This window comes from Pristiophorus japonicus, chromosome 9 (assembly GCF_044704955.1).
Source record: "Pristiophorus japonicus isolate sPriJap1 chromosome 9, sPriJap1.hap1, whole genome shotgun sequence".
In the NCBI taxonomy this organism is placed as follows: domain Eukaryota; kingdom Metazoa; phylum Chordata; class Chondrichthyes; family Pristiophoridae; genus Pristiophorus; species Pristiophorus japonicus.
In genome coordinates this window covers 217945382-217969426 of record NC_091985.1, presented here as the reverse complement: position 1 = coordinate 217969426, position 24045 = coordinate 217945382, and the positions used below count along the sequence as shown (strand labels likewise).

At 45.9% G+C, this 24045-nt stretch overlaps 1 long non-coding RNA gene and 1 pseudogene across 2 annotated transcripts; one reads left to right on the top strand and one right to left on the bottom strand.

Annotated features, from left to right (window-relative positions):
• Nucleotides 1-1123: 1123 nt before the first annotated feature.
• Nucleotides 1124-21572, top strand: LOC139272831 (uncharacterized). Of its 2 annotated transcripts, XR_011594971.1 has the most exons (4): nucleotides 1124-1191; nucleotides 2358-2472; nucleotides 5298-5386; nucleotides 21062-21572. It is a non-coding gene; the product is annotated as an uncharacterized lncRNA (long non-coding RNA). The 2 variants fall into 2 exon arrangements; XR_011594970.1 differs by lacking the exons at nucleotides 1124-1191; nucleotides 2358-2472; nucleotides 5298-5386 and adding an exon at nucleotides 19739-19809.
• On the bottom strand, nucleotides 16386-16624 carry LOC139274299 (U2 spliceosomal RNA; annotated as a pseudogene).
• Nucleotides 21573-24045: the final 2473 nt, after the last annotated feature.

The window sequence follows — 24045 nt, the reverse complement described above, 5'->3', positions numbered from 1 at the left end:
ATACACCCTGCACGGAATGATCCCAAATTGAGCATCTCAAAGGGGCAAGGCCCCCAGCTTTAAACATTCTCTGTCCTTGTCCCCCAGGCCCAGTTCCTTTGCTCAGATTCTGATAAAAGTAAATCGGGAAAAGTTCACTTTGATTTTTAAAGGCCGAATTATTGCAGAGAGCTGCGAATGCGGGGATAAGCCCCGCCCCCGTGTCGATTTCCAGTGAGCAGAAGAGCGCATGCGCCCTCCCCTCTCCCAGCCCTGCCTGTGAGTGCCATTCACTCAGTGATTGGAAGAAGGTGGTTTAAACAACCGGGAATTGAGACACCGCGGCCCCGGGGTAAGGCAGCGAGCAGCAGCCTTCTTACAGCAGCACATCGCTTTGGGCAGATGGGCTCAGAGATCGGCACTGAGTCCGGGGGAAGTTCAGGCGGAGTCGGGGTCTGTGTGTAACAGGCGGAGTGGAGGAAGAACTGGTCTCAGTGCGTGGAGTGAGTGGGGGAAGGGAGAGGCCATTCTCGGGCTGTGTGTGGACAGCGTGTGTCCCGGCTAAGGGAGACAGAATGGGAAGGATCTGCTGTTTATAATCATTGCTGCTTTCTCCCTGCAAACCAGTAGTGAACGTTCCTGCTTTAGTTCCAGTCTCATCGTGTTTGTTGTCATTGGACAGCGAGCAGTGGAAGCAGAGCCGGACACTGAGGATTTATACAAAGAGCATCTATTGCAGGCACCGGGTGAGAAATGTGAAGGACATGTTTTAAACAGCGAATCTTTGTTTTTGTTTGAACGGTTAGTGCCCTGGGAGAGGGGAGCAGCAATCTGAGCTGTGGTAAAAGTCCGTGCTCCATCGGGTAGTCCCATTCCTGAAGCAGGGCAGGGGTTGGGTTGTGTCTGGATGTCAGTAAACTGCTGTAAATCTGCCCAACACACTTGGTGTGCAGAAGCTGAGTGCTGCAGTACTGCAGTGGAGTCAGACACTGACACTGTTTGTATCGCTGGCTTCCCTTTGCGAATGTTCATAATAAATATTAATTGAACGATTACATTCATCACTTTAGTCTTTTCTACCTCTACTGTTCTTGAATGATCAGAGATACCTTCTCCTACAGACAAGGAATTGAAGGAACCGGAACAAATGTGAAGTTTCCTCCACCTGAGACATAAGGAACAGTGTAACCAGCTCCTTCTCACACACAGTAGGTACGGTACCTATCACAGTGTGTGGATAAACAGACAGGTTATCCAAATTAAACATGTTTGTGGTGCTGAATGGCTTCCTCCTATTCCTGTGTAACAGGCCTGAGGGGGCTGATGTCCACCTCCTGTTCCAATTTAACAGACTGGAGATACTGAGTGGCCTTCTCCTGTTCCTAATGTAATAAACACGAGGGGCTTAATGGCCTCCTCCTGTTCATATGTAACAAACTCTAGGGGCAGAATGACTTCCCCCTGTACCTATGTATCAGGCTAGAATGCGTTGAATGGTCTCCTTTAATTCTTATGTAACAGGTTCCAGGGGCTGAATAGCCACTTCTATTCCTGTGTAACAGACTCTCCGGGCTGAATGGCCTCCTCCAGTTCCGATATAACAAGCTCGCAGGTCTGAATGTCCTCCTCCCGTTCCCATGAAACAGTCCCGCGGGGATGAATGCCCTTGTCCTATTCCTAATGTAACAGACCTGAGGGGCAGAATTGTGTCATCCTATTGCTTTCTAACTCCAATTGCTGAATGGCCCTCTCCAGTTCTTAATGTAATAGGCTCGAGGAGCTGAATGACCCTCTCCAGTTCCAAATGTAATTGGCTCGAAGAGCTGAATGGCCTTCTCAAGTTCCAACTGTAATAGGCTCAAGGAGCTGAATGGCCCTCTCCAGTTCCAAATGTAATAGGCTCGAGGAGCTGAATGGCCTCCTCCTGTTCCGATATAACAGTCTCGAAGGGTTGAATGGCTTTCTCCTGCTCCCATGTCACAGGGCCAAAGGGCTGAATGGCCTGCTTGTGATCCTAATTTAACATGCTTGAGGGGCTGAATGTCCTCCTCCAGTTCCTATATAACATGCAGGAGGGGCTGAAAGGCCTCCTCCAATTCCACTGTAACAGACTCGAGGGACTGAATGGCCTCTTCCTGTTCCTTATGTAACAGGCTCAAAGGGATGATTTGCCTCCAAGTTCCATGTGCTGAAAGGCCTCCTCAAGTTCCCAGATCCAGGGACTGTTCTTCCCCGTTGTTTTGGAAATAGCATCGGCATTAAACAGGAGCTCAATGCTTCTTGCCCGCCAGCTCTCTGATCGGGCTCCTCGCACTGATTATGTTTTCTCATCTCACTCAAACATCCCCAAATGTTGCTTTCTTTTCCATCACCTCTAGAGTTATTAGCCAAGTTTGCATCGAGCAAATCGTGATCCCAGCAGGAACAGCACTTTGCCGACGGTTATCCACGAGGCTGCTTCTGACATTTTCTTCTGCGTTAATGTTAACCACCGTAAGTAACTGAAAAGCTTCATTTCTATAGCAACAACAAACACTTGCATTTATGACAGATACAGAATAAATCTCACATTCACTCACTGTACCCCTGACTGACAGATGCAGAATGAATCTCTCACTCACTCACTGTACCACAGACTGACAGATACAGAGTGAATCCCACACTCGCTCACTGTACCACAGACTGACAGATACAGAGTTAATCCCACACTCACTCACTGTACCACAGACTGACAGATACAGAGTGAATCCCACACTCACTCACTGTACCACAGACTGACAGATACAGAGTGAATCCCACACTTACACACTGTACCACTGACAGTTATGGTTTATATAATGTACTAATAGCTAGTCTCTACTCCAAATATTTCTGAATCGCATTTGTCCAATATAATGAAAAACTTTTGTCTGTTGAGTTCATCTCTGATCTGTAAATTTCACAGATATAGGATAAAACACATTCTCACATACCAGAAACTGACAGATACAGAATAAAACCAACACACAGATACAAAAACTGACAGGTGCAGAATAAATTCCACACACACATACCAGAAACTGGCAGGTACAGAGGAAACACACACTCACACACCCCAGAATGAGAGATACAGAATGAATCCCACATTCACATTGCACAAACTGACATATAAAGGTAAAAATCCACACGCAGATACCAGAAACTGACACCCCACACTTCTACCACAAACTGACAGGTACCGAAAAAAACACAATGACATCTCAGAAACTGACAGGTACATATTCATTCCTACACTCACACAGCAGTAACAGAATAAAACCCACATTCACATAGCAGAAACTGACAGGTACAGAATGCAATCCACACTTAGATACCAGAAACTGACAGGTACAGATTAAAACCACAGTCACACATCAGAAAATGACAGGTCTCGATTAAACCCCATACTCCCATACCGGAATCTGACAGGTACAGAATAAAATCCATACTCCAATCTGAAAAACTGATGGATACTGGTCAATATCCACACTCACATACCAGAAGCTGACGATACAGGTTAAAGTACACACACTCATATCAGAAACTGACAGGTACATGATAAAACACACACAGACATAACCGAAACTGACCGATACAGATAAAGACCACACTCACCAGAAACTGATAGATATAGAATAAAACGCACACTCACACATATCAGAAACTGATAGGTACACAATAAAACCCACACTCACATATAAGAAATTGACAGGTAGACAATAAAACCCAAACTCACATCTCAAAATTTGACAGGTACACAATAAATCCCAACTCACATAGCAGAGACTGACAGGTACAGAATAAATCTCACATTCACTTCACAACAACTGACAGGTACAGAATAAAACACACACTCAGATACCAGAAACAAAGAGGTACAGTATAAATCCCACATTCACATCGCAGAAACGGACGGGTACAGTATGAAACCCACACCCATGTATCTGAGCAATAATATGCAAGTAAAACCCATACATGCCTGTCAGAAACTGACAGGGAAACACACGCCAGAGACTGACGGAATGAGTAAATAGTTTAGGCACTCGTACTCCAGTGTCAGGCTCACACAATCATTTTTTCAGTAATTCGGATGATAACTAACATGCTCGCAATGTGGCCCATTTAATTAGTGATAAAAGCAACTTGTGAAATAATCCCATTTTTTCCAATTTAATTTGTGACAAAAAGATGGTCTGAGCATGCGCTAAATACACGCTGCTCCTCCCCTCCCCACACAGTGTTTAAACCGACGGGAAGGGCCCATGTGAGCTCCCCTCCCCCAATTCTGTCAGCGGCTGTCGTTTCCTCTGTGCTCGGCTGATGATCATTGAACACATCAGGGAGCGGAGAAATCCCGGGCCCGAGTAAGGGAGCAAACAGCAGCCTCCTTACAGCAGCTCATCGCATTGGGACTGTGTCCGCAGATGGGCTTTGAGTCGGGGTAAGTTCAGCGGCAGTCGGGGGCTTTCTGTAAGAGGCAGAGTGGAGCAGGAACTAGTTCTGGAACATGGAGTGAGTGGGGGAAGGGGGAGCCCATTCTCGGGCTATGTGTGTTCAGTGTAAGTTTAACAGAGAAAGTAAATCACCTCGCTCTTTCAAATCATTGCTGCTTTCTTTCCCCAAATCAGTAGTGAATGTTCCTGATTCAGTTCCAATCTCAGTGTCTGTTGTTCTTGGACATTGAACAGTGTAAACACAGCCTGGATGTGAGGAGTTTCACAAAGTGCATCTACTACAGACACCAAAAGAGGAATGTGATAGGAGACATTTCAAAAATGGGTTATTTTGTTTCGGTGCGTTGAATTCTCCAGAACCATGTTGCTGGTGATCGAGAGATACATTGTCGCCCCCTCAGATACATCAGCATTTGGTAACTATGACATTCTGTTAATGACACAGGCCCTCAGCTCGGTTTCAATAGACTGAGAACAATTGTTGTACAGCCCAGGTACCTGTGGTTATATTCCAGGAAGCGATTCAGAAATGTACAGGTAGTCCCATGGGAGTAGGAGATATAAACCTGGACTGTGCCAATCGGGTGGTCCCATTCATAGACCAGTACTGGGTTTGGGTTGTGTCTGGATGCTGATAACTTTCTATAGAACCGTCCTATACACCTGGTGTGGTGAATCTGAGTGCCGCTGTACTGCAGTGAGATTGGACAATGACACTGTTTGTATCACAGATTCCTCTCTCCAGGTACTTTACTTTATTATACACAAACACATGAATTATAAATGTATTCTCTCCATTGCCTGTCCATATCATAACTAATAGTGTTCTCCTATTATTATTCTCAGAGCAAAATACTTCACCAAGCCAGAATAAATTTGATCTTTCCTCAACCCAGAACACAAGGAACAGTGCAGGCAGCTCCTTCTCACACACAGTAAGTACATTATCACTCTCAGAGCGCAGAGACACAGAACTGACCGCAATCATATTGCCACAGATGTCAGTCCCACAATGATCCAAATTCCCAGAGTTATGCTATGAATCCCACAGTCACTTGGAGCAGTACAATAATATGTTGTTCCAAAGTCCAATCATATTGCATTGAAAGGCAGATCCCTTACTCAGACACATGAACAGATAGACACTGACACGGTGTCAATCCACACTGGTGTCTGTACACTGACTCTCAAACCCAACAGCTATCATACAAGAGCAGAGAAACAGAGGTAATGGCCTGAACCAAACCTCCTCCTGAGACGGTCATCGATAATCGCAAACTATCATCCGCCTACAGCAGGTGGAGAAGGAACCAAATCCAACGGACACACAGAGCAAGAATAGCTCAGTACAAGAGACTGTCAATTACATAATCAATCCCACATTCTCGCACATCACCAGTCTAACAGATACATAATCAATCCCACACTCACACACATCACCAGTCTAACAGATACATAATCAATCCCACACTCTCACACATCACCAGTCTAACAGATACATAATCAATCCCACACTCTCACATCAGCAGTCTAACAGATACATAATCAATACCACACTCACACACATCACCAGTCTAACAGATACATAATCAATCCCACACTCTCAAACAGTAACAGAAACTGACAGCTACAGAATTAATCCCACACTCTCAAACAGTACCAGAGACTGGGATTAACATAATGATTCATACGCTCAGACACATTGAATGACAGATTGAGAAAGAATCACAATCACCTCCAATACCTGAGATTGTCTGACTGATTGAGAGTGAAACCCACACTCTCCTACCAGGCCCTTACAGCTACAGACAAATACTCACACTCACATACCAGGGACAGATAGTTAGAGTGAACTCCAGTCACACACCAGAAACTGAGAGGTACAGAAAAAAAACACTTCTGCATTCCAGAGACCGATAGATACAGAGTAATACCCACACTCGCATTCCAGAGACCGATAGATACAGAGTAATACCCACACTCGCATTCCAGAGACTGATAGATACAGAGTAATGCCCACACTCACATTCCAGAGACCGATAGATACAGAGTAATACCCACACTCATATTCCAGAGACTGATAGATACAGAGTAATACCCACACTCACATTCCAGAGACTGATAGATACAGAGTAATACCCACAATCACATTCCGGAGACTGATAGATACAGAGTAATACCCACACTCTCATTCCAGAGACTGCTAATTACAGAGTAATACCCACACTCACATTCCAGAGACCAATAGATACAGAGTAATACCCACACTCACATTCCAGAGACTGATAGATACAGAGTAATACCTACACTCACATTCCAGAGACTGATAGATACAGAGTAATACCCACACTCACATTCCAGAGACCGATAGATCGAGTAATACGGACACTCACATTCCAGAGACTGACAAATACAAATTAAAAACCACACTCCCATAACAGAAACCTACAGGTACTGATTAAAACCCTTACTCAAATATCATAAACGGATAGCTACAGAATGAAACGCACACTCACTTCCCAGAGAGTGAAAGATACAGACAAAAATACACATTCATGTTACCGAGATTAACACTTGCAGATAATACCCAAATCCATATACCAGAAACTGACAGATACAGAGAAAAATTCACACTCAAATCCCAGAGACTGACAGATAGAGTAAAACCCACTCTCACATACCATAGACTGACAAATACAGAGTAAAACACACACTCACATACCATAGACTGATGGATAAGAGTAAAACCACACTCACATACTATAGACTGATGGACACAGAGTAAAACCCACACTCACGTACCATAGACTGACAAATACAGAATAAAACCCACACTCACATACCAGAAACTGACAGGTACAGATTAAAGCCCACATTCACATCAGAAAAACTGAAAGGTACAGAATGAAGCCCCATTCAAATACCAGAAACAGACAGGTACAGACAGAAGCACACATTACCTGAAACTGACCGAGAGTAAAACCCACACTCACCTACCAGAGATTGAAATTTACCGATACAATCCACACATATACCAGAGACTGACAAGTATAGTGTGAAATCCAAACTCACACTCCGAAAACTGTTATATACAGAGTAAAATTCACACTCACATACCATAGTCTGAGAGATAAAGTAATACCCACACACAAATATCAGAAACAGACACAGGTAAAACCCACACTCACATATCAGAAAATGACAAGGACTGTGTAAATCCAACACTCACATACCAGAGAATGAACGATACAGAATGAAACCCACACTCACTTACCAGTAATTGACAGGTACAGAGTGAAAACCTCCCTTCCATACCATAAACTTACAGGTATAAAGGAAAAGCCACATTCGCTAACCAGAGACTGACAGATACAGAATAAATACTACACTCACTGGTGGGCGTAGTCTATAGGCCCCCTAATAGTAACTAAACTGTTGGATGGAGTATAAATCAAGAAATAATGGAGGCTTGTAAAAAAAGGAACCGGAATAATCATGGGCAATTTTAATCTTCATATTGATTGAACAAATCAAATTGGCCAAGATAGCCTTGACGAAGAATTCAGAGAGTGTATCTGGGATAGTTTCCTTGACAGTACTTTGTGGAAACAACCAGGGAGCAAGCTATCTTAGATCTGGTACTATGTAATGAGAACATAAGAACATAAGAAATAGGAGCAGGAGTAGGCTACTTGGCCCCTCGAGCCTGCTCTGCCATTTAGTAAGCACATGTCTGATCTGATCATGGACTTAGCTCCACTTCCCTGCCCGCACCTCATAACCCTTTATTCCCTTATCGCTCAAAAAATCGGTCTATCTCCGTCTTAAATATATTTAATGGCCCAGCCACCACAGCTCTCTGGGGCAGAGAATTCCACAGATTTACAACCACCTGAGAGAATAAATTCCTCCTCATCTCAGTTTTAAATGGGTGACCCCTAATTCTGAGACTATGTCCCCTAGTTCTAGTTTCCCCTATGAGTGCAAATATCCTCATTGCATCCACCTTGTCGAGCCCCCTCATAATTTATATGTTTCAATAAAACCACCTCACATTCTTCTGAACTCCAATGAGTATTGGCCCAACCTACTCAACCTCTCATCATAAGTCAACCCCGTCATCTCCGGAATCAACCGAGTGAATCTTATCTTATACAGTGCAAGTATATCCTTTCTTAAATAATGAGACCAAAACTGCATGCAGTACTCCAGGTGTGGCCTCACCAATACCCTGTAAAGTTGTAGCAGGACTTCTCTGTTTTTATACTCTATCCCCTTGCAATAAAGGCCAACATTCCATTTGCCTTCCTGATGACTTGCTGTACCTGCATACTAACTTTTTGTGTTTCATGCACAAGGACCCCCAGGTCCTTCTGTACTGCAGCACTTTGCAATTTTTCTCCATTTAAATAATAATTAGCTTTTTTATTTTTTCTGCCAAAGCAGACAACCTCACACTTTCCCACATTATACTTGGGATGGACTCCACTTGGAATGTGCTGGGGTTAGAGTCCTGGTGAACCGAATAACTAGGGCTGCAGAGAGAGCTTTATTAATCAGTGGTGGGTAGGGTTCAGGTGAGCAGAAACCTAAAAGCTCAAAGAACAAGGTGAAGGCAATAGAGCAGGGTAGCATTGGGGGAAACAAAAATGTAACAGGAAGGGACAGAATCTATAAACATAAGTGTGTATCAGAAGCTGGGGCCATAGCAGGAGAAAAACCATGCTAACTCTGCTTGACTGAATTATGCTTTTCCAAATGTCCTGCGACAAATGTTAGGCTAACTGGTCTTGTAACATTGTTGTGAAGTGCCTTGGGACATTGTACTACGTTAAAGCTGCTATATAAATAAAAGTTATTATTATAGGAAAGCTGCAGGTTTATGCGTCGCCACCGAGATTCATCGAGATGTAGAGCGCATGCGTGGCCATCTTTGCAAAAGAGCAAAGTATGGGCGGGCTACAGGGTCCCAGTGAACCCAGCCAGAGTCAGCACCTTCAGGGGAGGAGATGGAGAGGAACCAGTGGGTGTAGAACTGAACCCAGCCAGAGTCAGCACCTTCAGGGGAGGAGAGGGAGGGGAACCAGTGAGTGTAGAACTGAACCCAGCCAGAGTCAGCACCTTCAGGGGAGGGGAACCAGTGGGTGTAGAACTGAACCCAGCCAGAGTTAGCACTTTCAGGGGAGGGGAACTAGTGAGTGTGGGACTGAACCCAGACAGAGTTGATGGTGAAAACTGGGAGTGGAGGATACGCTGTCTTCAGACGTGCGATGTGTTTGAATTTCAGCACAGGGAGGACGGAGAGTGCATAGGACAGTGATTTACAGCTTTGGAGGAAGAATAAGGGGTAAGCCATTTAGGACTGAGATGAGGAGAAACTTCTTCACTCAGAGAGTTGTTAACCTGTGGAATTCTCTACTGCAGAGAGTTGTTGATGCCAGTTCATTGGATATATTCAAGAGGGAGTTAGATATGGCTCTTAAGGCTAAAAGGATCAAGGGGTATGGAGAGAAAGCAGGAAAGGGGTACTGAGGTGAATGATCAGCCATGATCTTATTGAATAGTGGTGCAGGCTCGAAGGGCTGAATGGCCTACTCCTGCACCTATTTTCTATCTTTCTATGTAACAAGAGAGGAAAAAATGTTCCATGGAATCTAGACTCGAAGAGCTCAACGTCCTCCTGGATGTACTTTCTCCACCTCGGGCGGTCTGCCGCCGGGGTCTCCCAGGTGTCAGTGGTGATGTCGCACTTTAACAACGAGGCTTTGAGGGTGTCCTTATAATGTTTCCGCTGTCCTCCTTTGGCTCGTTTACCATGGAGGAGCTCCGCATAAAGCATTTGCTTAGGGAGTCTCATATCTGGCATGTGTACTATGTGGCCTGCCCAGCGAAGCTGATCGAGTGTGGTCAGTGCTTCAATACTGGGGATGTTAGCTGGTCGAGGACATCGCTGTTGGAGCGCCTGTCCTCCCAGGGGATTTGCAGGATCTTGTGTAGACATCTATACTTCACTCTTTAAAGGGATTTCTTCAAGTACTGAAAGCTGCAACAAATTGAGCTAAACTTTGTTAAACAATTGATAAAATTAATGGAATCTGCAGGTTGGCTTTGAATTTCTCTGGGATGGCGCTGGACATGATGTGCCTTGAAATACCTCCTGTGTCCAGTTGATGACGCTGTCCCTCCAATTAACTCCGACTGAGAGGAGCGTGACTGCCCCCTCGAGCAGGAGGAACGAGAGCAGCTCAGGGTCAGACACTGCACCCCACAGGGACATCACACACTGCCCCCCTCCCTGGGGCAGCTCAGGGTCAGGTACTGAACATACTGCACCCCACAGGGTACATCACTCACTGCCTCCCTCGCTGGGCAGCTCAGAGTCAGACACTGAACATACTGCACCCCACAGGGACATCACTCACTGCCCCCCTCGCTGGGGCAGCTCAGGGTCAGACACTGAACACACTGCACCCCACAGGGACATCACTCACTGCCCCCCTCCCTGGGGCAGCTCAGGGTCAGACACTGAACACACTGCACCCCACAGGGACATCACTCACTGCCCCCCTCCCTGGGGCAGCTCAGGGTCAGACACTGAACATACTGCACCCCACAGGGACATCACTCACTGCCCCCCTCCCTGGGGCAGCTCAGGGTCAGACACTGAACATACTGCACCCCACAGGGACATCACTCACTGCCCCCCTCCCTGGGGCAGCTCAGGGTCAGACACTGAACATACTGCACCCCACAGGGACATCACTCACTGCCCCCCTCCCTGGGGCAGATCAGAGTCAGACCTTGGAGTGGGAAAGGGAGGATGCAGTTGTCGTGGACCATGTAGGGACCAACGACATAGGTAGGACTAGGTTCTGCTGAAAGAGATGGAGGAGTTGGGGTCCAAATGAAAAAGCTGAACCTCAAAGGTAATAATCTCTGGATTGTTACTTGAACCCCACACTAATTGTTACAGGGATAAGCAGATTAGAACAGTAAATGCATGGTTCAAAGAGTGGTGTGGGAGGCAGGGGTTTTTCTTTACAGACACTGGCACCAGCACTGGGCAAAGAGGGAGCTGTTCCCTTGCCATGGGTTCCACTTGAGCTGGGCAGGAACCAGTGTCCTGGTGAATCGAATAACTAAGGCAGTAAACAGGGCTTTAAACTATTGAAGGCTGGGTGGGGAGATCCAGGAAAGTACAGCACGGTTTAGATAGAGAGAAAAAGCAACAAGAGACATGTCAAGGCTCTGAAGCTGAGTTTTGGATAACAATAAGCAGAGTGGGTCAGGAAGAGACAGAGAGAGTAACAAAGGTAATAAGGCATTACGGACTAAGGAGACATCAAGGAAAAATAGAAGAAAGTCAAGCTAAAGGCACTATATCTTAATGGACAAAGAATTCTCAACAGAATAGCTGAATTAGTAGAACAGATAGAAATTAATAGGTTTGATCTAATAGCCATTACGGAGACGTGGTTGTAAAGTGACCACGGTTGGGAACTAAATCTTTCAGGATACATAACTTTTAGAAGAGATGGCAAAATAGAAAAGGAGAAGAGGAAGCCCTGATAATAAAGGATGGGATAAAGACAGTAGAGGGAAAGGATCTTAGCTCGGGAAATCCAGAAGTAGAATCAGTTTGGGTGGAGCTAAGAAACAGCAAGGGGCAGAAAACATTGGTAGGAATTGTTTATAGGCCCCCAAACCGTAGTGGTAATGTAAGGCACAGTATGAATCAGGAAATTAGAGGTGCATGTAACAAAGGTAATACAATAATCATGGGGGACTTTAATCTGCATATAGACTGGGGAAACCAAATTTGCAGTATTAATGTGGAGGACGAATTCATGTAAAGTATACAAGATGGTTTTCTAGATCAGTATGTTGAGGAACCAACTAGAGAACAGGTTATTTTAGATCTAGTATTGTGCAATAAGAAAGGGTTAATTAATAACGTTATAGTAAAGGAGCCCTTAGGGAAGAGTGACTATAATATGATAGAATTTTACATTAAGTTTGAAAGTGATTTAGTTAAATCTGAAACTTGGGTCTTAATTCTAAACAAAGGAAACTATGTAGGTATGAGGGGAGAGTTGGTTAAGGTAGATTGGGAAACTACATTAAAAGGTATGATGGTAGAAAAGCAATGGCTATCACTTGAAGAATTAATACATAATTTACAACAAACACACATTCCTTTTTGGCACAAAAATCCCACAGGAATAGTGGTCCAACCGTGGCCAACAAGAGAAGTTAAAGATAGTATTAGATGACAGAAAGATGCTTAGAATGTTGCCAAAAAGAGCAGTAAGCCTGAGGATTGGGAAGATTTTGGAATTCGGCAAAGGAGGACCAGGAAATTGATAAAGAAAGGGAAAATAGAATATGAAAGTAAACTAGTGAGAGACAAAATAACAGACTGCAAATGCTTCTAGAGGTATGTAAAAAGGAAAAGTTTAGTAAAAGTAAATGTGTTTCCCCTACAGGAGACAGGAGAAATTATAATGGGAACAAGGAAATGGCAGAGAAATTAAATGCATATTTTGTGTCTGTCTTCATGGAAAGTGGTGCAAAAAACTTGCTGGATCTACTGGAGAACCCAGGGTCTAGCGAGAATGAGGAACTGAAAGAAATTAATATTCATCAAAAAATGGTACTGGAGAAATTAATGGGACTGGAAGCCGATAAATCCCCTGGACCTGATAGCCTATATCCTAGGGTATTGAAAAGGGTAGCTATAGAACTAGTGGATGCATTGGTTGTCATCTTCCAAAATTCCATAGAGTCGAGAATGGTTCCTGTGGTTTGGAAGATAGCAAATGTAACTGAGCTATTTAAGAAAGGAGGGAAGAGAGAAAGCGGGCAACTACAGAGCAGTTAACCTGACATCAGTAGTAGGGAAAAGCTCGATTCTATGATTAACAACATGGTAACATGCACTTAGAGAATAATAAGATTGGGCAGAGTCAACAATTCGGTCGGCTGCAGCGATCTTCCAGAGAAACATGGAGAGCCTACTCAAGTCGGTACCAAGCACGGTGGTTTTTCAGGACGAAATATTGGTCACGGGTCGGGACATCGTCGAGCACCTACAAAACCTGGAGGAGGTCCTCCAGCGACTGGATCGCGTAGGGCTGCAGCTGAAGAGGTCAAAATGCATCTTCATGGCAACAGAAGTGGAGTTTTTGGGGAGAAAGATCGCGGCGGATGGCATTCGGCCCACATACGCCAAGACAGAGGCTATCAGAACATCACGGAGCTGCGGTCATTCCTGGGACTCCTCAACTATTTTGGTAACTTCCTACCGGTGTTAAGCATCCTCTTAGACCCTCTACATGTGTTATTGCATAAAGGTGAGAATTGGGTATGGGGAAAAAAACAAGTAATTGCTTTTGAGAAAGCCAGAAACATTTTATGCTCCAACAAGCTGCTTGTACTGTATAACCCGTGTAAAAGACTTGTGCTAGCATGTGATGGGTCATCATACGGAGTTGGGTGTGTATTACAACAAGCTAACATTGCGGGCAAATTGCAACCAGTCGCGTATGCCTCCAGGAGCTTGTCTAAGGCCGAGAGGGCCTACAGCATGATTGAGAAAGAGGAATTAGCGTGTGGGTTCGAGGTAAAGAAAATGCATCAGTGGCTGTTTGGCCTCAAATTTGAGCTGGAAACCAATCACAAGCCCCTCATATCCCTGTTTGCTGAAAACAAGAAGATAAATACTAATGCCTCAGCCCATATACAAAGGTGGGCACTCACGCTATCAGCGTATAACTATACCATCCGCCACAGGCTAGGCATCGAGAACTGTGCAGATGCTCTCGGTTGGCTACCATTGTCCACCATGGGGGTGAAAATGGCGCAACCTGCAAACTTGTTGATGGTGGCACAGCCCGCAGACTTGTTGATGGTCATGGAAGCGTTTGAAAATGATGAATCACCTGTCACGGCCCGCCAGATTAGGACTTGGACCAGCCAAGATCCTCTGCTGTCCCTAGTAAAAAAAACTGTGTACTGCATGGGAGCTGGGCCAGCATCCCCATTGAAATGCAAGAGCTAATCAAGCCATTCCAGCAATGAAAGGACAAGCTGCCCATTCAGGCAGACTGCCTGTTGTGGGGTAACCGCGAAGTGCTACCCAAAAAGGGCAGGGAGACATTCATCTCGGATCTCCACAGCACACACCCGGATATAGTAATAATGAAAGCGATAGCCAGATCCCACGTGTGGTGGCCCGGTATCGACTCTGACTTAGAGAACTGTGTACGGCAATGCCGCATGTGTGCTCAGTTGAACAACGTGCCAAGAGAGGCACCACTAAGTTTGTGGTCCTGACCCTCCAGGCCATGGTCGAGGATCCATGTCGACTATGCGGGCCCGTTTCTCGGTAAAACGTTCCTGGTGGTGGTGGATGCTTTTTAAAATGGATTGAATGTGAAATAATGTCGGGAAGCACTGCCACCGCCACCATTGAAAGCCTGAGGGCCATGTTTGCCATTCACAGCCTGCCTGACATACTGGTCAGTTACAATGGGCCATGTTTCACCAGTGCCGAATTTAAAGAATTCATGACCTGCAATGGGATCAAACATGTCACCTCGGCCCTGTTTAAACCAGCCTCCAATGGGCAGGCAGAGCGGGCAGTACAAACAATCAAACAGAGCCTTAAATGAGTCACAGAAGGCTCACTCCAAACCCGCCTGTCCCAAGTACTGCTCAGCTACCGCACGAGACCCCACTCGCTCACGGGGGTGCCCCCGGCTGAGCTACTCATGAAAAGGATACTTAAAACCAGACTCTCGCTGGTTCACCCCAACCTGCATGATCAGGTAGAGAGCAGGCGGCAGCAACAAAATATAAACGATGGTCACGCCATTGTGTCACGGGAAATTGATCTAAATGACCCTGTGTATGTGCTAAACTATGGACATGGTCCCAAGTGGATCGCGGGCACAGTGATAGCCAAAGAAGGGAGCAGGGTGTTTGTAGTCAACTTAGACAATGGATAAATTTGCAGAAAGCACTTGGACCAAACGAGGCTGCGGTTCACAGACTGCTCTGAACAGCCCACAGCAGGCACACCTTTTTCGAGCCCACAACACACACCCAAAGGATCAACGACACCACCCCGGACCAGGAAATTGGATCCATCATGCCCAACAGCCCAGCAAGGCCAGGCTCACCCAGCAGCCGTGCAGGGCCAACAACACGCCAGCCCAGCGAGGGCACAGCCAACACACCAGAACAGACATTTGAGCACTGTATATAAGCCGGCCCCTAAGGCCTGTTCCTCACTCTGGAGTGTCTTAATAAAGACTGAGGTCACTGTTACTTTAACCTCCCTATGTGCAGTCTCATCTATGTTAGGAAATGTTTAACTGCACATCGAAGTATTTTTTAAATGTGGTGAGTGTTCCTGCCTCTACCACCCTTTCAGGCAGTGAGTTCCAGAGCCCCACCACCCTCTGGGCAAATCAATTTCCCCTCATATTTCCTCTAAACCTCATACCAATTACTTTGAATCTATGTCCCCTGGTTGTTGACCACCTCTGCCAAGGGAAACATGTCCTTCCTATCCACTCTATCCAGGCTCCAGATAATTTTATAAACCTCAATCAGGTCTCCCCTCAGCCTCCTCTGTTCCAAAGAAAACAGACCCATCACCTCCAATATTTCCTCATAGCCAAAATTTTCCAGTCCAGGCAACATTCTTGTAAATCTTCTTCACACCCTTTCCAGTGCATTCACATCTTTCCTGTAATATGGTGACAAGAACTACACGCAGTACTCCAGCTGCAGCCTAACCAGTGTTTTGTACAGTTCAAGCATACCTCCCTTTTTTTTTTTGAAATTCGTAGCCAATCGTTCCAATTCTTTGTCAAATCACAAACGCCAGAGGTCACCTTGCACATATCAAGGATCACTCTGCGCCAATGCTCTTAGCCGTTCCTGGAAGTACTGCAATACCAGGTTCGTGCCATGGAGGTGGATGGGTCAGGCCCCCCACACACCTCCGTGGAGGTGGATGGGTCAAGCCACCCCACCCACCTCCTATTTCCAAAAAAAGCAAGCATATACCTTCCTGATCCAGGGAGAACCACCTTGGGGTTATGGTGGTTACTCCCCTGTCAGGTCAGTTACACATGATCTTAGCCAAAAGGCCGAGAAGCGATCCTCCCTGCTCTTGTATTCAATGCCATGACTTATAAAGGTAAGTATTCCATATGCCTTCTTAACCACCATATCTACCTGGCCTGCTACCTTCAGGTATCTGTGGTCCTGCACTCTAAGGTCCCTTTGTTCCTCTACACTTTTGAGTGTCGTGCCATTTAATGTATATTCCCTTGCCTTGTTAGACCTCCCCAAATGCATTACCTCACACTTATCCTGATTGAATTCCATTTAACACCGTTCTTCCCACCTGACCAGTACATTGATATTTTCCGGCAGTCTGCAGCTTTCTTCTTCATTATCAGCCACACAGCCTATTTTAGTGTCATCTGCAAACTTCTTAATCATACCCCCAACATTTAAGTCTAAGTCATTGATATATATTGTTCAGAACATGACAAATGGAATATAATGTTATCCACTTTGGTAGGAAACACAGAACAACAGAGTATTTTTAAATGGTGGGAGATTGGGAAATGTTGGTGTTCAGAGGGACCTGGGTGCCCCTTGTACATGAATAACTGAAAGTTAACACCCAGGTACAGCAAGCAATTAATAAAGCAAATGGTATGTTGGCCTTTATTACTAGAGGATTTGAGTATAAGAGTAAAGATGTTTTACTGTAATTATATAGGGCCCTGGTGAGACTGGACCTGGAGTATTGTGTACAGTTTTGGTCTCCTTATTTAAGGAAGGATATACTTGCCATAGAGGGAGTGCAACAGATGTTCACCAAACTGATGCTCTGAAAATGGGGATCGTCCGATCACGAGAGATTGAGTGGATTAGGCCTATATTATCTAGAGTTCAGAAGTATGAGAGGTGATTTCATTGAAACATACAAAATTCTTACAGGGTTTGACAGGGTAAACAACATACAAAATGAACTTACAGTCCGCAAGTGTGACCGAGCTTCCAGTCGCCTGTCACTTTAATTCTCCACTCCACTCCCACTCTGACCTCTCCATCCTTGGTCTCCAACAAAGCTCAACGCAAGCTTGAGGAACAGCACCTCATCTTTCGTTTAGGCACTTTACAGCCCTCTGGACTTAACATCGAGTTCAACAATTTCACAGTGTAACCGCTGCCAATTTTTGGCTCCCTCCCACCTCCCCCCGTGCCCCACCCCACCCCCCACCCAGCCAGAGCCTGTTTTGTTTCCTTTCTCCTTGTCGCTGATTGGATTTTTTGTGGAGGTAACCAAGAGGGTTGATGAGGGTAGTGCACACGATGTAGTACATATGGACTTTAGCAAGGCATTTAATAAGATCCCACATGGTATACTGGTCATGAAGGTTAAAGCCCTTGGGATCCAGGGCAAAAAAGCAAGTTGGATCCAAAATTGGCCGCGCTGGCCGACAAAGAGCCGCACAGCCCTTGGGCAGCAGCCCTAAAGGTTACATATAAACCTATGAACAATGACAGAAAGGCAAAGAGTACCCATCCCAATCAGTACACCTCACACAACTGCGCTATCTCTTAAACTGAAACATTCCACACTCCACCCCCAATGCCATGTGATCTCCTGGGAGAGGCTAAAACCAGATAAAAATCCAGGCCAATTTAGGGAGAAAAAATTACAAAATTCCTCTCCGACCCATCCAGGCGATCGAAACTAGTCCAGATCATGACCCTGGCAGTATTCTATTCCCTGCAATACTTACCATTATATCTGCACCATCCAACAAAAGGTCATCCAGTCTAATCCCAATTACCAGCTCTAGGTCCGTAACCCTGCAGGTTTAAGTGCCTATCCAACCATCTCTTAAAAGTGGTGAGGGTTTGTGCATCCACCATTCTTCCAGGCAACGAGTTCCAGATCCCCACAACCCTCTGTGTAAAGAAGCCCCCTCTCAAATCCCTCTAAAGCTTCCACCAACCACCTTAAAACTTTACCCTCTCGTTATAGACTCCTCCACCAATGGAAATAGGCCCTTACTATCCACCATGTCCAGGCCTCTCAATATTTTGTACACCTCAATGAGGTCTGCTCTCAATCTCCTCTGTTCTAATGAGAACAAACCAACCCAGCCTATCCAATCTGTCCTTATAACTAAGATTCTCCATTCTAGGCAGCATCCCAGTAAATCTCCTCTGCTCCCTCTCTAGTGCAATCACATCCTTCCTATAATACGGCAACCAGAACTGCACGCAGTACTCCAGCTGTGGCCTAATCAAAGTATTATACAATTTAAACATAACCTCCCTGCTCTTATATTCTGTGCCTCGACCAATAAAGGCAAGTATTCCATATGCCTTCTTAACCACCTTATCCGCCTGACCTACTTTTAGGAATCTGTGGACAAGCACTCCAAGGTACTTTTGTTCATCTACACTATTAAGTGGCCTACCGCTTAATGTTGATACCCTTTCTTTATCAGCCCTCCAAAAGTACATCACCTCACACTTCTCTGAATTAAATACCATTTGCCACTGCTCTGCCCACCTGACCAGTAGATTGATATCCTCCTGCAGCCCATGACTTTCCTCTTCATTATAACCACACAGCCAATTTTAGTGTTGTCCGCAAACTTCTTAATCATACTCCCTATATTCAAATCTAAATCGTTGATATATAAAGCACAAAAAGTAAGGGACCCAGTACTGAGCCTTGCGAAACCCCACTGGAAACATCCTTCCAGTCACAAAAACATCCATCAATCATTACCCTTTGCCACTGGACCAAGACCTAGCTCTGTCAAGCCCGTGTGGTGGCTGGTGTGCAACGTTCAGCACACGTTAATCCACACACAGGCATCTTCCACCCCCTCAATTGGAGTTCAGGACTGGAACATCGGGTCCTTCATTGAAACATCTGTGATCTCGTGTGGAAGCAAGTCATCCTGGTTGAAGGGACCGCCTATGATGATGATGAAAGGAAAGCTCCGGGTCTGTATGGTGCCATTGTGACACATCGACACGTACCGCGCATGCGCGTCCATCTGTGCGCAAAAATGTCTTCCCCGCCCGCGCATGCTCAAACAGTGAGGGAGATCCGGGCTCAGCCCCGCCCACTGGGAGCTGCAAGCTCCGCCCCTCACACACTCCGATTGGTTGGAGGACCAACCGCCCGCTCGGTCCTCCAGTCCCACCCCCGCTCTTCCCATTGGTTGGGAGCTGCCGTCAATCACCCGGGCAGTGTGAGCTGAGCATGTGCGGGCTGCGGGAGGTGGAGTGGCGACAGCGGGTGAGAGATGGGCGGAGGGAGGGAGCAGGTTAATAAACTCCACGGGCTTCACATACACCGAGTGTGGGCCCAGGCCCGAGAGACAACACTCTGCATTATCCGCTTCACACACACCCGGTGCTGGCCTCAGGCCCCGAACAAGAACCTGCGGCTCCGGCCTTTCCCCGAGCGGGGTCCCCGGCAGTTGCGGGGCTTTCTCCCGGTGACAGGCCCCAGGGGGGCAGTAGGGCGCATGCGCGGCCTTTCCCTGGGCCAGGAACCAGGAGGAGAGAATGTTGTGAGTCTCTATCCTGGACTCACAGTCAGGGCTTTTGTAAACTGCTGTTCCAGGCTGGGGTTTAACATTCTGCATAAATAGCCGATTGGCTTATCGGGCCGCAGTGTTTGTTTCAGAACCGCTGTCTGATCTATCCCCTTAATCAAGGGATGGTTAGGGATTAAAAAGAAGATATTCGTGTGGAGGCAGAGGGCATGGTTGAGGTTTTAAATGAGTACATTGCTTCTGTCTTCACTACAGAAGAGGATCCTGCCAATGTAGCAGCAAACAAGATAGTATCGATATTACTTGGGATAAAAATTATCAGATTGTGGGTGCAGGGGATGGATTGGTCCTGTGGGTGGGTTTAGAAGCTTTATAAACACCTGGTGTGGGCCTGAGGTGCCAAATAAGAGCCCACAGGCCCCGTGTTTGCCCCCCGGTGACGGGCCCTGTGAGTGACCGCCCGGGGGAGCGGGCTCACAGGCCGCCAGCTTGGACAGGGCGGGGCTCACTGCGACTGCGCAGTACTTTGGGCAGGAACAAAGAGTGGGCGGGGCTTCAGGGTCTCTGTCACTTTGATTGGACGACATGTTTCTCCCCATATTAGTGGCCCCTGAAAGGAAGCCTTGTTCTGATTCTTGTCTGGTGACCCTGGGGCAACACAGTATCACCCTATTGGTCCATCAAAATAAGCCCAGTGTCCAGGAGAGAAAATCATCAGTTCATTGCTTTTATTCTCATTCTGCACACAGGGGCTGTGAGCTGAATCCAGCCAGAGTAGAGCGAGGGAGAAAACTGGGAGCGGAGGATAAAATGATGGAGATGGTGCGATGGGTGTGGAGTTTAGCACAGGGAGGAGGGAGAGTGTGTGGGATGGGGATTTACAGCTTTGGGGGAACAAGAGAGTAAAAAATGTTCTATAGAAACTAAAATTATCTGTTCTGAATTTCTATCAATAATTACAGTGATGTATTTTGTAAACTCCCTTTACAGAGAATCAGAACGGGATGATTTGCAAACGAGAAACACAAACCAAACATCACCTCATGTTCTGACCGAGTCACTCGATTTATCAAGACCTGACTATCATCAGACTTTGCATGTGGAAGAATAAATGGTTGTCTGTGGGAAAAGATTTCAAAGATCAGTGTGACTGGAAAAGCACCGAGACACACATACCCGAGTGAGAGTGTTCCAGTGCACTGACTGTGGAAGGAGCTTTTACCAGTTACACAGCCTGAAAAACAGCGCACCATTTACAGCGGGAGAAACTGTACACGTGTTGTGTGTGTGGACGAGGCTTCAACTGATCGTCCAACCTGAGACACAAGGACACCCGCACCACGGAGAAACCGTGGAAATGTGGGGACCGTGGGAAGGGATTCAATTAACTATCCCGCTGAAAACTAGGGAGAGGCTGTTCAACTGCCCTTATGTTGAATGTGATTCAATTGTCTAGCATGCTGACATGCCAGCGAGCTCGCAATAAAGACCATTTACCTGCTCCGTGTGTGGGAAGAGATTCACTTGTTCATCCCAACTCACTACAGACCAACTTGATCACACTGATGAGAGACCTTTTAAATGTTCTGACTGTGGGCACTCCACTTTCCTGCCTGCTCCCCATAACCCTTGATTCCCCTATCGTTCAAAAATATATCTATCTCAATCTTAAATATATTCAATGACCCAGCTTCCACAGTTCTCTGGGGCAGAGAATTCCAAAGATTCAAGACCCTCAGAGAAGAAATTCCTCCCCATCTCTGTTTCAAATATCCGACCCCTTACTCTGAAACTATGCCCCTTAGTTCTAGATTCCCTACGAGGGAAAACATTTTGTGAAGCCCCCTCAGAATCTTATATGGTTCAATAAGATCACCTCTCATTCTTCTAATCTTCAATGAGTATAAACCCAACCTGCCCAACATTTCATCATAAGACAATCCCTTCATCTCGGGAATTAACCTAGTGAACCTTGTCTGAATTGCCTCCAATGCAAGTATATCCCTCCTTAAATAAGGAGACCAAAACCGTACGCAGTGCTGCAGGTGTGGTCTCACCAATGCCCTATACAGTTGTAGCAGGACTTCCGTGCTTTTATACTCCATCCCCTTGCAATAAAGGTGAACATTCCATTTGCCTTCCGAATTAATTGCTGTATCTGCAGGTGAGCTTTTTGTGTTTCATGTAGAAGGACCTCCAGATCCCTCTGTACCGCTGCATTTTGTAGTCTCCATTAAAATAATAATTTTTATTCTTCCGACCAAAGTGGATAACTTCACATTTTCCCACATTATACCCCAGCTGCCAAATTTTTGCCCACTCACTTAACCTATCTATATCCCTTTGCAGATTCTTTGTGTCCTCTTCACAACTTGCTTTCCCACCTGTCTTTGTATCATCGTCAAATTTGGCTACATTACACACGGTCCCTTCATCCAAGTCATTAACATAAAGTGTAAATAGTTGAGCTCCCAGCAGTGATCCCTGTGGCACTCCACGAGTTACAATTTGCCCATCTGAAAATGACCCATTTATCTGGACTATTCTGGGGTGAGGGGGTACACTGACCACGAATAGATTCTGCTAACTATAATGAGGTTTGTTTACTCTTTACAGTGTTTTGAATTGTGTGTTTAACTGAAGTCAGACGTTGAGTGCAGTTACCCGCGGGCACTGGGCTGTTTCTGGTGAGTGAATGTGGACAGTGTTAGTGGGGAATAGATTTGTGTGGGATCATTCTGTGCTAAACGCTTTGCTGGGCTGTGGGTTTGCCTCAGTCCCAGTGAAGAAGTGCTGTTGAATCACAAACCCGCCAGAGATTTAAACCCCATGGTCAATCTGTGTGACGTCATTGTGGCTGGGGGAAAGATTCCTTCTAGTCTGTCTAGGACCACTTACACTGAGACACAACATCCAGGGACCACTTACACTGAGACACAAAATCCAGGGACCACTTACACTGAGACACCAAATCCAGGGACCACTTACACTGAGACACCAAATCGAGGACCACTTAACTGAGACACCAAATCGAGGACCACTTACACTGAGACACCAAATCGAGGACCACTTACACTGAGACACCAAATCGAGGACCACTTAACTGAGACACCAAATCGAGGACCACTTAACTGAGACACCAAATCCAGGGACCACTTACACAGACACCAAATCCAGGGACCACTTACACAGACACCAAATCCAGGACCACTTACAGTGAGACACCAAATCCAGGGACCACTTACACTGAGACACCAAATCCAGGGACCACTTACACTGAGACACCAAATCCAGGGACCACTTACACAGACACCAAATCCAGGGACCACTTACACTGAGACACCAAATCCAGGGACCACTTACACAGAGACACCAAATCCAGGGACCACTTACACAGACTACAAAATGGGAATGGGAGAGCCTCAGTATGGGGAATGGTTGTGGTTGTGAATCCAGCTGTAGTGAGGGCGGAAGGTGGGTAATGGACGAAGTTGTGACGGTGGAATTAGACGGGGACTGGTGGGTCCTAGTGACAGGTTATTGTCAGAAGCCCTTTTCAGACAGGCCAATAATTGGATGTAACCAGCGCAACATCTGGATCTGACTGTTCTTGTCCCAAAATCCCGAAGTCGAATGTCCCTGATGTTTTTTTCTGTCGGAAATGTCGAGATGTGAAAGAATTGGAGGAAAGTGGACTCGGTCAGAAAGAAGGTTCCTGGAATGAACAATTCATGAGGCTGTTTTGTGACTTGTCTGCGTGAGGTTTAAAAAAAATGAAATTAAAATCGACGCGTCTAGTAACACGGTGCTGTCAATTGTGGTTTCTAACCTTAATCACTAACTCGTAAACCGAACATCGTATTGACTATCCACAAATAGCCCCAACCACTAACCCTAAACCTACAGCCAAACCCCAGCCTGAACCAAAGTTTATTGACATGGGTCAATGGAGGATCTAATGAACTGATAAAGGA